Source organism: Pseudophryne corroboree, unplaced genomic scaffold (genome assembly GCF_028390025.1).
Source record: "Pseudophryne corroboree isolate aPseCor3 unplaced genomic scaffold, aPseCor3.hap2 scaffold_1851, whole genome shotgun sequence".
Classification (NCBI taxonomy): Eukaryota; Metazoa; Chordata; class Amphibia; order Anura; family Myobatrachidae; genus Pseudophryne; species Pseudophryne corroboree.
Genome location: NW_026968489.1, coordinates 69,585 through 84,428, shown reverse-complemented (window position 1 = coordinate 84,428; position 14,844 = coordinate 69,585). Strand labels below are relative to the sequence as shown.

General features: G+C 58.8%; 1 protein-coding gene across 1 annotated transcript in view; it reads right to left on the bottom strand.

Annotated features, from left to right (window-relative positions):
- Positions 1-3,142: 3,142 nt before the first annotated feature.
- SEC23IP (SEC23 interacting protein) overlaps positions 3,143-14,844 on the bottom strand; it is a 74,961-nt gene continuing 63,259 nt past the window's right edge. The window contains exon 15 of the mRNA XM_063951730.1: positions 3,143-4,936. The gene's annotated coding sequence lies outside the window, so the exon portion shown is untranslated. The remainder of the gene's footprint in view (positions 4,937-14,844) is intronic.

Below are 14,844 nucleotides of genomic sequence, written 5' to 3'. Positions count from 1 at the left end.
AAATCCTACAGATGAGCTCCCACCCTGTGATCCCCTAAGGTGGGAGGGAAGCCCGTCATGCGGTGGGAGTGGTGGAGGACTTAACCTCTGGCTGGGTTGTGACTGTGGAACCTCTGTCCCTACCTCTATGGCCACGGGAGACGGAAGCTCCGCCCCTAGCCTCGAAACCTGGAAGGGGCACGAAAGGATCGAAAGGAAGGACTCGTATAGGGCCTCCGAGAGGCTGGAGCAGCAGAGGGAAAATAAGTCGATTTACCTCCAGTGGCCTGAGAAATTCAGGCATCCAGATCCTTTCCGAATAGGACCTCTCCCGCAAAGGGCAACACTTCTGCTGCCCTCTTGGATTCAGCATCTGCCTGCCACTGTCGCAGCCAGAGAGCTCTGCGGGCCAAAATTGACAAAGCGGAAATCCTGGCTCCGAGGATGCAGACATCCTTGGAAGCCTCGCAAAGATAAAGGGCTGATTCGCGAATGTGCTCCGCCAACGGTATCAGCTGATCCGGAGGTAAATCGTCACGTAGTCCTGAGGACAATTGTTCCACCCAAGCTTCCATAGCCTTGTTGACCCAACAACCTACCTGCGCCGGGCGATATAAAACCCCCGCTGCCGAGTAAGTAGTCTTCAAGGTGGTTTCCAACTTCCTATCAGACGCTTCCTTCAGCGAAGTCGCTCCAGGAACCGGCAGAACCGTCTTCTTGGACATAATAGACACCGAAGGATCCACAATCGGAGAGGTCTCATAACGCTTCCTGCCATCTACGGGAAAAGGATAGGAAGACAAAATTTTCTTTATTTGCATCCGGATGTTTCCAGGCTGCCGTCATGAGCGCATCCAGCTCCTCCGAAACTGGGAAGGTCACCAGCAGTTTTTGGATGGTGCCAAACCTTAAAAGACGTAAGGTATCCTGTTCCGACTCCTCCACCTGTAATACTGAGCGTATAGCAGTAATAAGAGTCTCTATATCCTGAGCTACTGGTTCAGAGTCCTCATACACCTGATTGTCATCAGTATCCTGTATATCTACCACCGCCTCTTCCAATAGAGGCATCTCATCGTCAGAGTCGTGTAACAGAGGCTAGCAATCTCTTTTTAGAAACCTGGGGAGGGGAAGTTAAGGACGGGGCCTGGGATCTCAACTGATCTCGCCAGGGACCGAGCCCATGCTGGTTCCGGCTCAGGCATCGGGACAAGCTGTTGGAACCGGGCCGTCTCTCTATCTTCCCGAGAAGCCCTCAGTTCCCTAGTTAACAGTGACATAACTTCCGTAAGCTGTGTTGTCCAACCAGGGGTGCTCTGCGGCTGTGATGGGGGCTGAACAGATGGCTCCGACCCACAATCCTCACATAACAGGGAATTCTCAGACTGTCCCTGAGTGAACTTTGCAGAACATTTCTAACATTGAAAAACTTTTTGCTCAGCCTTGGAACCTTTTCCAGCCATGGCAGCCCGTCACCCAGCCACACACACACACACACACACACACACACACACACTAATAGGCAGAAGGGGAGGGGGTGTGTGTGTGGGGGGGGGGAGTAGTATAGGAGTGCAGCCACACCCGTCCTTTGAGCCCTGCATGGTACTGTGCAGTGTCAGACACGTTCAATAAACTATAGGTGCCCCACACGATCCCTTAGAGCCCCACAAAACACCCCACTGCAACTGCTCACTGTGTCCAGATGAAGCTGCTGAACCTCCGTGCAGCGGTGTGAAAATGGCCGCCAGCGAGCGCTGAGCCGACGGGGCTGTTGGGAGCCGAGAGCCCATAGCGGGATTAAGTTCCGCCCCCCCGCCAAAGGCGCCAGCGGTAATCGTAGCAGGGAAAGCCCTGCATCCCCCGCCGGCAAAGTGTGCCGCGGCCAGGGGTAATACCTCTGCCGCGCTGCCGTCTTGTGTGCTGCTGGTGTGGCTCCGACATACGCCGCACGCAGCGGTGTCCGGCCATCTCCAGAGAGCCAGCGCCTCTTCAGCTGGGGAACCAGCCCAAGCCGCACGCAGCTGTGATGGGACCCTGCCGGCAGCTCCCGCGGTGCAGACTGGCAGAGGCAGAGTTGCCAGTCTGTGAAGAAAGATTTTTTTTTTTAAATAAAAAAAAAAAAACTTCAGGCGTAATCCCAAGAGTGACCAGCTCCCTTGGGCACAAAAGAAAGACTGGCTTGGAGGGGGGACATAGTAGGAGAGGAGCTAGCCACATTGTTAAAGTTTTAAAGTGCCACCTCCCAGTTACTGCCTACTATATCCCCATTGTAACTGCTCTCCAGTGTCCCCTAGTGGATGAAGGAGAAATTATACTTGTACAAAGTTTCTGACTCGCCAGTATGATGAGTAGCTGCACGCGCAGTGAGGGACTAACGCCCTGATCTAATATGTCACCTGTTGTATGTCCCCTCACTGACCTGCATAATGCTGCACATTCCTGGTAATGTTATACCTGTACAATGTTTGTGACTCGCCAATACATGAACATAGACAAACTCCTTAGCAGGTTCTTGCAGTTTCATCTAGTTGTGGGACATCTCCAGAACATCTGCCCACTAGGAAAATAATGGTTACCCCATCAGCGAGGACACCCACTATCCCAGAGAGCTGGTCGAGCTGGTGGTGTGACCCGTACAGAGTGGTCATGGCTGGAAATCCATAGTTATATCTACTTCTACATATCTATTGTGATTACTTTCCATCCCTCCCCCCCATCTAATGCCCATATGATATATGTATCCCAAAATGCTACCCCAGAGGTGGCCAACCTGCAGCTCTCCAGCTGCAGAAATACTACATGTCCCAGCATGCCCTGGCACAGTTTTAGCAGGATCAAACATGCTCCTGTGAAGGAGCATGCTGGGATATGTAGTTCTACAGCAGCTGGAGCACCTTCCTTTGTGCTAACTTCTAACCAATGACAGCCCTATATCTTTTGGAGAAAAAATATTTCCCTATTAGAATAATGAAATGAAAGCGCAGCTACAGGTAATGACAGGCCGGCAGGACGCCGCCTCTGCCTAGTAATGTACAACTTCCGGCCAGTATTACCACTTCTCCTCTACCGCCTGTGCGCCACGTCCGCGATTTACTCTATCACTTTGGGTTACGGCTTGTGTACAGAAAACACTTTCTTATAAATGGAAGAAGATTCCTGGAAATAAAATCAAAACTTTATTTATCTTTTAAATCAGAAATTCACAGTAAGATAATTCAGCAATTTCACTCATTTGTGAATTTGACAAAAAAAAAAAAATATTAAAACCGCTTATCCCTAAATTTGTCCAGGGTGCGACAAGGCGTATGGCAGGGGTCTGGTGTGAGTCGCCTACACTTACATCACATACCCCAAAAATGATAAAATAATTTAATTCTATAGTAAAAAGTTAAATGAGAAAAATCTTTGTTTTATAAATGTATTTAAATATCCAGCACGGTTTCCAATTCTCATGAATGGATCACTATAGCCTGGTATTGGTGAGTACTATATAAAAGGTCACTCTGTGGGGATCATCTGCCCCTAACCCTATCGTCCTTTGCAATTGTCTGTAGTAAATACTAAGTGAAGGATATATGAGGATTTCCGCTGCGTGGTCAGGACAATAAGACAGGAACGCGAGAACCGAGCAGACATGGGGGGGGGGGGTCATTCCGAGTTGATCTCTCGCTAGCTGTTTTTAGCAACCGTGCAAACACATAGTCGCGGCCCACGGGGGAGTGTATTTTCACTTTGCAAGTGTGCAAACGCCTGTGCAGCCGAGCTCGCAAAAACATTTTGTGCAGTTTCAGAGTAGGTCTGAACTTACTCAGCCCTTGCAATCACTTCAGTCTTTTTGGTGCAGGAATTGACGTCACACACCAGCCCTCCAAACGCCCGGCCACGCCTGCGTTTTCCCTACCACTCCCAGAAAACGGTCAGTTACCACCCACAAACGCCATCTTCCTGTCAATCTTCTTGCGATCGGCTGTGCGTATGGATTCTTCATTAAATCCATCGCTCAGCAACGATTCGCATTGTATCCGTATGACCCGAGTGCGCATTGTGGTGCATGCGCAGTAGAGACCTGATCGTAGTGCAGCGAAAATCGGCAGCGTGCGATCAACTCGGAATGACCCCCATTGGCCGCACATGAACTCACAGGCTACACGGAGGGGTGCAACTAAAAACAGGGTTAATGTATATTTATGCGTATTAGGAACAATTTTGAGGTCAGATTTCTTCTGGGGTTATTAATAAATTCCGAGATTGCGGAACCGGCGTGATATTTAAAGCAGCTTTCTAACTAATTGACACTTTAGAATCACGAAGATTCCGCAATCCCGGAACAGATTTCACCACTGAACGAGCCAGTAATCATTATATAACGAGCCAGTGAGATCTCGGAGGTATGCGGTGACCAGCGAGACCACGCGATGTATGGTATTGGACGCAATAACAGGCGGTAAGTAGGCTACAGGTAGATCACACAGGTATGTATCTGGGATGTCTTCTGCATAACTGTAAAAAATTCAACCTATAATAAAACTATATATTGAATGATCTGCGCAGCTGTAGCCGGGCGTAACGATCCCCTGCAGTGATGTGCATGAAGCCCTGAGATCTTGAGTTCGCGCCTTCAAAAGCAAAGAGTCATCTGTGCGTCTTCTATAAAACACGCACACTAAGTATATAATATACTGTATACTGCAATGACGGAACTCATTACATCCCGGAGGGAGAATAAGATTAACCCTTTATTGTGGGTAAAACGATGGTGCTGTAAAGGGAAGCCAGTCTCCGTACAGGTTACCTGTGGCACGCTAAGAGAGCGCACGAAAGTGGCCGATAAAACTCTGCAATAGTTCTGCCTAGACTGAGCAATGTTTATTAATTTAAAATAAAAAAGCGTTCTGTCTTGTCCACGAAAGTTCTTCACACTTCTGCTTCATGTCCTCAGTCCTCCCGGGATCAGCACCTGTGAGGGGGAAACAGAGCGTCAGAGGCATAAAGACCCCATGTGCAACATTATAGGTAACTCCCAGCCCTCACACCTGACAGGACGCCCGGTGTACCATTCCCCGGGAGCAGGTATATCCCAGCCCTCACACCTGACAGGACGCCCGGAGTACCATTCCCCGGACAGGTATATCCCAGCCCTCACACCTGACGGGACGCACGGTGTACCATTCCCCGGGGGGCAGGTATATCCCAGCCCTCACACCTGACAGGACGCCCGGTGTACCATTTCCCGGGTAGGGAACTCCCAGCCCTCACACCTGACAGGACGCCCGGTGTACCATTCCCCGGGGGGCAGGTAACTCCCAGCCCTCACACCTGACAGGACGCCCGGTGTACCATTCCCCGGGGAGCAGGTAACTCCCAGCCCTCACACCTGACAGGACGCCCGGTGCACCATTCCCCGTGCAGGTAACTCCCAGCCCTCACACCTGACAGGATGCCCGGTGTACCATTTCCCGGGCAGTTAACTCCCAGCCCTCACACCTGACAGGACGCCCGGTGTACCATTCCCCGTGCAGGTAACTCCCAGCCCTCACCCCTGACAGGACGCCCGGTGTACCATTCCCCGGGGAGCAGGTAACTCCCAGCCCTCACACCTGACAGGACGCCCGGTGTACCATTCCCCGGGGAGGTATATCCCAGCCCACACACCTGACAGGACGCCCGGTGTACCATTCCCCGGGGAGCAGGTAACTCCCAGCCCTCACACCTGACAGGACGCCCGGTGTACCATTACCCGGGTAGGTATATCCCAGCCCTCACACCTGACGGGACGCCCGGTGTACCATTCCCCGGGGAGCAGGTAACTCCCAGCCCTCACAGCTGACAGGACGCCCGGTGTACCATTACCCGGGGAGCAGGTAACTCCCAGCCCTCACACCTGACAGGACGCCCGGTGTACCATTCCCCGGGGAGCAGGTAACTCCCAGCCCTCACACCTGACAGGACGCCCGGTGTACCATTGCCCGGGGAGCGGGTAACTCCCAGCCCTCACACCTGACAGGACGCCCGGTGTACCATTCCCCGGGGGGCAGGTAACTCCCAGCCCTCACACCTGACAGGACGCCCGGTGTACCATTCCCCGGGGAGCAGGTAACTCCCAGCCCTCACACCTGACGGGACGCCCGGTGTACCATTCCCCGGGTAGGTATATCCCAGCCCTCACACCTGACAGGACGCCCGGTGTACCATTCCCCGGGGAGCAGGTAACTCCCAGCCCTCACCCCTGACAGGACGCCCGGTGTACCATTCCCCGGGGAGCAGGTAACTCCCAGCCCTCACACCTGACAGGACGCCCGGTGTACCATTCCCCGGGAAGGTATATCCCAGCCCTCACACCTGTCAGGATGCCCGGTGTACCATTCCCCGGGGGGGCAGGTATATCCCAGCCCTCACACCTGACAGGACGCCCGAAGTATCATTCCCCGGGTAGGTAACTCCCAGCCCTCACACCTGACAGGACGCCCGGTGTACCATTCCCCGGGGGGCAGGTAACTCCCAGCCCTCCCACCTGACGGGACGCCCGGTGTACCATTCCCCGGGGAGCAGGTAACTCCCAGCCCTCACAGCTGACAGGACGCCCGGTGTACCATTACCCGGGGAGCAGGTAACTCCCAGCCCTCACACCTGACAGGACGCCCGGTGTACCAGTCCCCGGGGAGCAGGTAACTCCCAGCCCTCACACCTGACAGGACGCCCGGTGTACCATTGCCCGGGGAGCGGGTAACTCCCAGCCCTCACACCTGACAGGACGCCCGGTGTACCATTCCCCGGGGAGGTATATCCCAGCCCACACACCTGACAGGACGCCCGGTGTACCATTCCCCGGGGAGCAGGTAACTCCCAGCCCTCACACCTGACAGGACGCCCGGTGTACCATTCCCCGGGTAGGTATATCCCAGCCCTCACACCTGACGGGACGCCCGGTGTACCATTCCCCGGGGAGCAGGTAACTCCCAGCCCTCACAGCTGACAGGACGCCCGGTGTACCATTACCCGGGGAGCAGGTAACTCCAAGCCCTCACACCTGACAGGACGCCCGGTGTACCATTCCCCGGGGAGCAGGTAACTCCCAACCCTCACACCTGACAGGACGCCCGGTGTACCATTGCCCGGGGAGCGGGTAACTCCCAGCCCTCACACCTGACAGGACGCCCGGTGTACCATTCCCCGAGCAGGAAACTCCCAGCCCTCACACCTGACAGGACGCCCGGTGTACCATTCCCCGGGGAGCAGGTAACTCCCAGCCCTCACACCTGACAGGACGCCCGGTGTACTATTCCCCGGGGAGAAGGTATATCCCAGCCCTCACATCTGACAGGACGCCCGGTGTACCATTCCCCGGAGAGCAGGTATATCCCAGCCCTCACACCTGACAGGACGCCCGGTGTACCATTCCCCGGGGAGCAGGTATATCCCAGCCCTCACACCTGACAGGACGCCCGGTGTACCATTCCCTGTGCAGGTAACTCCCAGCCCTCACACCTGACAGGACCCCCGGTGTACCATTCCCCGGGCGGCAAGTATATCCCAGCCCTCACACCTGACAGGACCCCCGGTGTACCATTCCCCGGGGAGCAGGTAACTCCCAGCCCTCACACCTGACAGGACGCCCGGTGTACCATTCCCCGGGGAGCAGGTAACTCCCAGCCCTCACACCTGACAGGACGCCCGGTGTACCATTCTCCGGGGAGCAGGTAACTCCCAGCCCTCACACCTGACAGGACGCCCGGTGTACCATTCCCTGGGGAGCAGGTAACTCCCAGCCCTCACACCTGACAGGACGCCCGGTGTACCATTCCCCGAAGAGTAGGTAACTCCCAGCCCTCACACCTGACAGGACGCCCGGTGTACCATTCCCCGGGGTGCAGGTATATCCCAGCCCTCACACCTGACAGGACGCCCGGTGTACCATTCCCCGAAGAGTAGGTAACTCCCAGCCCTCACACCTGACAGGACGCCCGGTGTACCATTCCCCGGGGTGCAGGTATATCCCAGCCCTCACACCTGACAGGACCCCCGGTGTACCATTCCCCGTGCAGGTAACTCCCAGCCCTCACACCTGACAGGACGCCCGGTGTACCATTCCCCGGGGAGCAGGTATATCCCAGCCCTCAAACCTGACAGGACCCCCGGTGTACCATTCCCCGTGCAGATATATCCCAGCCTTTACACCTGACAGGACGCCCGGTGTACCATTCCCCGGGGAGCAGGTATATCCCAGCCCTCACACCTGACAGGACGCCCGGTGTACCATTCCCCGGGGAGCAGGTATATCCCAGCCCTCACACCTGACAGGACGCCCGGTGTACCATTCCCCGGGTTACAGGTAACTCCCAGCCCTCACACCTGACAGGACGCCTGGTGTACCATTCCCCGGGGAGCAGGTATATCCCAGCCCTCACACCTGACAGGTCGCCCGGTGTACCATTCCGCAGGGGGCAGGTAACTCCCAGCCCTCGCACCTGACAGGACGCCCGGTGTAGCATTCCCCGGGGAGCAGATAACTCCCAGCCCTCACACCTGACAGGACGCCCGGTGTATCATTCCCCGGGGAGCAGGTAACTCCCAGCCCTCACACCTGACAGGACGCCAGGTGTACCATTCCCCGGGGGGCAGGTAACTCCTAGCCCTCACACCTGACAGGACGCCCGGTGTACCATTCCCCGGGGGACAGGTATATCCCAGCCCTCACACCTGACAGGACGCCCGGTGAACCATTCCCCGGGGAGCAGGTAACTCCCAGCCCTCACACCTGACAGGACGCCCGGTGTACCATTCCCCGGGGAGCAGGTATATCCCAGCCCTCACACCTGACAGGACGCCCGGTGTACCATTCCCCGGGGAGCAGGTATATCCCAGCCCCCACACCTGACAGGACGCCTGGTGTACCATTCCCCGGGGAGCAGGTAGCTCCCAGCCCTCACACCTGACAGGACGTCCGGTGTACCAATCCCCGAGGGGGCAGGTATATCCCAGCCCTCACACCTGACAGGACGCCCGGTGTACCATTCCCCGGGGGGCAGGTAAATCTCAGCCCTCACACCTGACAGGACGCCCGGTGTACCATTCCCCGTGCAGGTAACTCCCAGCCCTCACACCTGACAGGACGCCCGGTGTACCATTCCCCGGGTGACAGGTAACTCCCAGCCCTCACACCTGACAGGACGCCTGGTGTACCATTCCCCGGGGAGCAGGTATATCCCAGCCCTCACACCTGACAGGACGCCCGGTGTACCATTCCCCGGGGGGCAGGTAACTCCCAGCCCTCACACCTGACAGGACGCCCGGTGTACCATTCCCCGGGGAGCAGGTAGCTCCCAGCCCTAACACCTGACAGGACGCCCGGTGTACCATTCCCCGGGGAGCAGGTAACTCCCAGCCCTCACACCTGACAGGACGCCCGGTGTACCATTCCCCGGGGGGCAGGTAACTCCCAGCCCTCACACCTGACAGGACGCCCGGTGTACCATTCCCCGGGGAGCAGGTAACTCCCAGACCTCACACCTGACAGGACGCCCGGTGTACCATTCCCCGGGGAGCAGGTATATCCCAGCCCTCACACCTGACAGGACGCCCGGGGTACCATTCCCCGGGGAGCAGGTATATCCCAGCCCTCATACCTGACAGGACGCCCGGTGTACCATTCCCCGGGGAGCAGGTATATCCCAGCTCTCACACCTGACAGGACGCCCGGTGTACCATTCCCTGGGGAGCAGGAAACTCCCAGCCCTCACACCTGACAGGACGCCCGGTGTACCATTCCCCGTGCAGGTAACTCCCAGCCCTCACACCTGACAGGATGCCCGGTGTACCATTCCCCGGGGAGCAGGTAGCTCCCAGCCCTCACACCTGACAGGACGCCTGGTGTACCATTCCCCGGGGGGCAGGTAACTCCCAGCCCTCACACCTGACAGGACGCCCGGTGTACCATTCCCCGTGCAGGTAACTCCCAGCCCTCACACCTGACAGGAACCCCGATGTACCATTCCCCGTGCAGGTATATCCCAGCCCTCACACCTGACAGGACCCCCGGTGTACCATTCCCCGGGGAGCAGGTAACTCCAAGCCCTCACACCTGACAGGATGCCCGGTGTACCATTCCCCCGGGGAGCAGGTATATCCCAGCCCTCACACCTGACAGGACGCCCGGTGTACCATTTCCCGTGCAGGTATATCCCAGCCCTCACACAAGACAGGATGCCCGGTGTACCATTCCCCGGGGAGCAGGTAACTCCCAGCCCTCACACATGACAGGACGTCCGGTGTACCATTCCCCGGAGAGCAGGTATATCCCAGCCCTCACACCTGACAGGACGCCCGGTGTACCATTCCCCGGGGGACAGGTATATCCCAGCCCTCACACCTGACAGGACGCCCGGTGTACCATTCCCAGGGGAGCAGGAAACTCCCAGCCCTCACACCTGACAGGACGCCCGGTGTACCATTCCTCGTGCAGGTAACTCCCAGCACTCACACCTGACAGGACGCCCGGTGTACCATTCCCCGGGGAGCAGGTATATCCCAGCCCTCACACCTGACAGGACGCCCGGTGTACCATTCCCCGGGGAGCAGGTATATCCCAGCCCTCACACCTGACAGGACGCCCGGTGTACCATTCCCCGGGGAGCAGGTAATTCCCAGCCCTCACACCTGACAGGACGCCCGGTGTACCATTCCCCGTGCAGGTAACTCCCAGCCCTCACACCTGACAGGACGCCTGGTGTACCATTCCCCGGGGAGCAGGTAGCTCCCAGCCCTCACACCTGACAGGACGTCCGGTGTACCATTCCCCGGGGGGCAGGTATATCCCAGCCCTCACACCTGACAGGACGCCCGGTGTACCATTCCCCGGGGGGCAGGTAAATCTCAGCCCTCACACCTGACAGGATGCCCGGTGTACCATTCCCCGTGCAGGTAACTCCCAGCCCTCACACCTGACAGGACGCTTGGTGTACAATTCCCCGGGGAGCAGGTAGCTCCCAGCCCGCACACCTGACAGGACGCCCGGTGTATCATTCCCCGGGGGGCAGGTAACTCCCAGCCCTCACACCTGACAGGACGCCCGGTGTACCATTCCCCGGGGAGCAGGTATATCCCAGCCCTCACACCTGACAGGACCCCCGATGTACCATTCCCCGTGCAGGTATATCCCAGCCCTCACACCTGACAGGACCCCCGGTGTACCATTCCCCGGGGAGCAGGTAACTCCCAGCCCTCACACCTGACAGGACGCCCGGTGTACCATTCCCCCGGGGAGCAGGTATATCCCAGCCCTCACACCTGACAGGACGCCCGGTGTACCATTCCCCGTGCAGGTATATCCCAGCCCTCACACCTGACAGGACCCCCGGTGTACCATTCCCCGGGGAGCAGGTAACTCCCAGCCCTCACACCTGACAGGACGTCCGGTGTACCATTCCCCGGGGTGCAGGTATATCCTAGCCCTCACACCTGACAGGACCCCCGGTGTACCATTCCCCGTGCAGGTAACTCCCAGCCCTCACACCTGACAGGACGCCCGGTGTACCATTCCCCGGGGAGCAGGTATATCCCAGCCCTCAAACCTGACAGGACCCCGGTGTACCATTCCCCGTGCAGATATATCCCAGCCTTTACACCTGACAGGACGCCCAGTGTACCATTCCCAGGGGAGCAGGTATATCCCAGCCCTCACACCTGACAGGACGCCCGGTGTACCATTCCCCGGGGAGCAGGTATATCCCAGCCCTCACACCTGACAGGACGCCCGGTGTACCATTCCCCGGGGAGCAGGTAACTCCAAGCCCTCACACCTGACAGGACGCCCGGTGTACCATTCCCCGGGGAGCAGGTATATCCCAGCCCTCACACCTGACAGGACGCCCGGTGTACCATTCCCCGGGTGACAGGTAACTCCCAGCCCTCACACCTGACAGGACGCCTGGTGTACCATTCCCCGGGGAGCAGATATATCCCAGCCCTCACACCTGACAGGTCGCCCGGTGTACCATTCCCCGGGGGGCAGGTAACTCCCAGCCCTCACACCTGACAGGACGCCCGGTGTAGCATTCCCCGGGGAGCAGATAACTCCCAGCCCTCACACCTGACAGGACGCCCGGTGTATCATTCCCCGGGGAGCAGGTAACTCCCAGCCCTCACACCTGACAGGACGCCCGGTGTACCATTCCCCGGGGGGCAGGTAACTCCCAGCCCTCACACCTGACAGGACGCCCGGTGTACCATTCCCCGGGGGACAGGTATATCCCAGCCCTCACACCTGATAGGACGCCCGGTGTACCATTCCCCGGGGAGCAGGTAACTCCAAGCCCTCACACCTGACAGGACGCCCGGTGTACCATTCCCCGGGGAGCAGGTATATCCCAGCCCTCACACCTGACAGGACGCCCGGTGTACCATTCCCCGGGGAGCAGGTATATCCCAGCCCTCACACCTGACAGGACGCCTGGTGTACCATTCCCCGGGGAGCAGGTAGCTCCCAGCCCTCACACCTGACAGGACGTCCGGTGTACCAATCCCCGAGGGGGCAGGTATATCCCAGCCCTCACACCTGACAGGACGCCCGGTGTACCATTCCCCGGGGGGCAGGTAAATCTCAGCCCTCACACCTGACAGGACGCCCGGTGTACCATTCCCCGTGCAGGTAACTCCCAGCCCTCACACCTTACAGGACGCCCGGTGTACCATTCCCCGGGTGACAGGTAACTCCCAGCCCTCACACCTGACAGGACGCCTGGTGTACCATTCCCCGGGGAGCAGGTATATCCCAGCCCTCACACCTGACAGGACGCCCGGTGTACCATTCCCCGGGGGGCAGGTAACTCCCAGCCCTCACACCTGACAGGACGCCCGGTGTACCATTCCCCGGGGAGCAGGTAGCTCCCAGCCCTAACACCTGACAGGACGCCCGGTGTACCATTCCCTGGGGAGCAGGTAACTCCCAGCCCTCACACCTGACAGGACGCCCGGTGTACCATTCCCCGGGGGGCAGGTAACTCCCAGCCCTCACACCTGACAGGACGCCCGGTGTACCATTCCCCGGGGAGCAGGTAACTCCCAGCCCTCACACCTGACAGGACGCCCGGTGTACCATTCCCCGGGGAGCAGGTATATCCCAGCCCTCACACCTGACAGGACGCCCGGTGTACCATTCCCCGGGGAGCAGGTATATCCCAGCCCTCATACCTGACAGGACGCCCGGTGTACCATTCCCCGGGGAGCAGGTATATCCCAGCCCTCACACCTGACAGGACGCCCGGTGTACCATTCCCTGGGGAGCAGGTAACTCCCAGCCCTCACACCTGACAGGACGCCCGGTGTACCATTCCCCGTGCAGGTAACTCCCAACCCTCACACCTGACAGGACGCCTGGTGTACCATTCCCCGGGGAGCAAGTAGCTCCCAGCCCTCACACCTGACAGGACGTCCGGTGTACCATTCCCCGGGGGGCAGGTATATCCCAGCCCTCACACCTGACAAGACGTCCGGTGTACCATTCCCCGGGGGGCAGGTAAATCTCAGCCCTCACACCTGACAGGACGCCCGGTGTACCATTCCCCGTGCAGGTAACTCCCAGCCCTCACACCTGACAGGATGCCCGGTGTACCATTCCCCGGGGAGCAGGTAGCTCCCAGCCCTCACACCTGACAGGACGCCTGGTGTACCATTCCCCGGGGGGCAGGTAACTCCCAGCCCTCACACCTGACAGGACGCCCGGTGTACCATTCCCCGGGGTGCAGGTATATCCCAGCCCTCACACCTGACAGGACGCCCGGTGTACCATTCCCCGAAGAGTAGGTAACTCCCAGCCCTCACACCTGACAGGACGCCCGGTGTACCATTCCCCGGGGTGCAGGTATATCCCAGCCCTCACACCTGACAGGACGCCCGGTGTACCATTCCCCGTGCAGGTAACTCCCAACCCTCACACCTGACAGGACGCCTGGTGTACCATTCCCCGGGGAGCAGGTAGCTCCCAGCCCTCACACCTGACAGGACGTCCGGTGTACCATTCCCCGGGGGGCAGGTATATCCCAGCCCTCACACCTGACAAGACGTCCGGTGTACCATTCCCCGGGGGGCAGGTAAATCTCAGCCCTCACACCTGACAGGACGCCCGGTGTACCATTCCCCGTGCAGGTAACTCCCAGCCCTCACACCTGACAGGATGCCCGGTGTACCATTCCCCGGGGAGCAGGTAGCTCCCAGCCCTCACACCTGACAGGACGCCTGGTGTACCATTCCCCGGGGGGCAGGTAACTCCCAGCCCTCACACCTGACAGGACGCCCGGTGTACCATTCCCCGTGCAGGTAACTCCCAGCCCTCACACCTGACAGGAACCCCGATGTACCATTCCCCGTGCAGGTATATCCCAGCCCTCACACCTGACAGGACCCCCGGTGTACCATTCCCCGGGGAGCAGGTAACTCCAAGCCCTCACACCTGACAGGACGCCCGGTGTACCATTCCCCCGGGGAGCAGGTATATCCCAGCCCTCACACCTGACAGGACGCCCGGTGTACCATTTCCCGTGCAGGTATATCCCAGCCCTCACACAAGACAGGATGCCCGGTGTACCATTCCCCGGGGAGCAGGTAACTCCCAGCCCTCACACATGACAGGACGTCCGGTGTACCATTCCCCGGAGAGCAGGTATATCCCAGCCCTCACACCTGACAGGACGCCCGGTGTACCATTCCCCGGGGGACAGGTATATCCCAGCCCTCACACCTGACAGGACGCCCGGTGTACCATTCCCAGGGGAGCAGGAAACTCCCAGCCCTCACACCTGACAGGACGCCCGGTGTACCATTCCTCGTGCAGGTAACTCCCAGCACTCACACCTGACAGGACGCCCGGTGTAC